Source organism: Megalopta genalis, unplaced genomic scaffold (assembly GCF_051020955.1).
Source record: "Megalopta genalis isolate 19385.01 unplaced genomic scaffold, iyMegGena1_principal scaffold0035, whole genome shotgun sequence".
Classification (NCBI taxonomy): Eukaryota; Metazoa; Arthropoda; class Insecta; order Hymenoptera; family Halictidae; genus Megalopta; species Megalopta genalis.
Window position 1 is genome coordinate 1,528,112 of NW_027476104.1, and position 1,812 is coordinate 1,529,923.

Genomic DNA, 1,812 nt, shown 5'->3' on the forward strand with positions numbered 1-1,812 from the left:
TCTTGTTGCACTTGTTGCTCTTGTTGCTCTTGTTGCTCTGGTTGTTGATGTTCTTGTTGTTAACGTTGTTGTTGTTCTTGCTGTTCTTGTTGTTCTTGTTGTTCTTGTTGTTCTCGTTGTTCTCGTAGTTCTCGTTGTTTTTGTTGTTCTTGTTGTTCTTGTTGTTCTTGTTGTTCTTGTTGCTCTTGTTGCTCTTGTTGTTCTTGTTGTTCTTGTTGTTCTTGTTGTTGTTCTTGTTGTTGTTCTTGTTGTTCTTGTTGTTCTTGTTGTTGTTCTTGTTGTTCTCGTTGTTTTCGTTGTTCTCGTTGTTCTCGTTGTTCTCGTTCTTCTCGTTGATCTCGTTGTTCTCGTTGTTCTCGTTGTTCACGTTGTCCTCGTTGTTCTCGTTGTTCTCGTTGTTCTCGTTGTCCTCGTTGTTCTCGTTGTTCTCGTTGTTCTCGTTGTTCTCGTTGGTCTCGTTGTTCTCGTTGTTCTCGTTGTTCTCGTTGTTCTCGTTGTTCTCGTTGTTCTCGTTGTTTTTGTTGTTCTTGTTGTTCTTGTTGTTCTTGTTGTTCTTGTTGTTCTTGTTGTTCTTGTTGTTCTTGTTGTTGTTGTTGTTGTTCCTGTTGTTCTTGTTGTTCTTATTGCTCTTGTTGCTCTTGTTGTTCTTGTTGTTCTTGTTGTGCTTGTTGTTCTTGTTGTTCTTGTTGCACTTGTTGCTCTTGTTGCTCTTGTTGCTCTGGTTGTTGATGTTCTTGTTGTTAACGTTGTTGTTGTTCTTGCTGTTCTTGTTGTTCTTGTTGTTCTTGTTGTTCTTGTTGATCTTGTTGTTCTCGTTGTTCTCGTTGTTCATGTTGTTCTTGTTGTTCTTGTTGTTCTTGCTGTTCTTGTTGTTGTTGTTGTTCTTGTTGTTCTCGTTGTTCTTGTTCTTCTCGTTGTTCTTGTTGTTCTTGTTGCTCTTACTGTTCATGTTGTTCTTGTTGTTGTTGTTGATGATGTTGTCCTTGTTGTTCTTGTTGTTCTTGTTCTTCTTGTTGCTCTTGTTGTTCTTGTTGTTCTTACTGTTCATGTTGTTCTTGTTGTTGTTGTTGATGATGTTGTCCTTGTTGTTCTTGTTGTTGTTGTCCTTTTTGTTCCTGATGTTCTTGTTGTTCTTGTTGCTCCTGTTGCTCTTGTTGCTCTTGTTTGTTCTTGTTGTGCTTGTTGTTCTTGTTGTTCTTGTTGCACTTGTTGCTCTTGTTGCTCTTGTTGCTCTGGTTGTTGATGTTCTTGTTGTTAATGTTGTTGTTGTTCTTGCTGTTCTTGTTGTTGTTGTTCTTGTTGTTCTTGTTGTTCTTGTTGTTCTTGTTGATCTTGTTGTTCTTGTTGCTCTCGTTGCTGTTGTAGTTCTTGTTGTTCTGGTTGTTGTTGTTCGTGTTGTTCTTCTTGTTCTTGTTCTAGTTGTTCTTGTTGTTGTTGTTCTGGTTTTTCTTGTCGTTCTTGTTATTCCGGTTGTTCTTGTTGTTCTTGTTGTTCTTGTTGTTCTTGTTGTTCTTGTTGTTCTTGTTGCTCTTGTTGCTCTGGTTGTTGATGTTCTTGTTGCTCTCGTTGTTCTTGTTGTTCTTGTTGTTCTTGTTGTTGTTGTTGTTGTTCCTGTTGTTCTTGTTGTTCTTATTGCTCTTGTTGCTCTTGTTGTTCTTGTTGTTCTTGTTGTTCTTGTTGATCTTGTTGTTCTTGTTGCTCTCGTTGCTGTTGTAGTTCTTGTTGTTCTGGTTGTTGTTGTTCTTGTTGTTCTTCTTGTTCTTGTTCTAGTTGTTCTTGTTGTTGTTGTTCTGGTTTTTCTTGTCGTTCTTG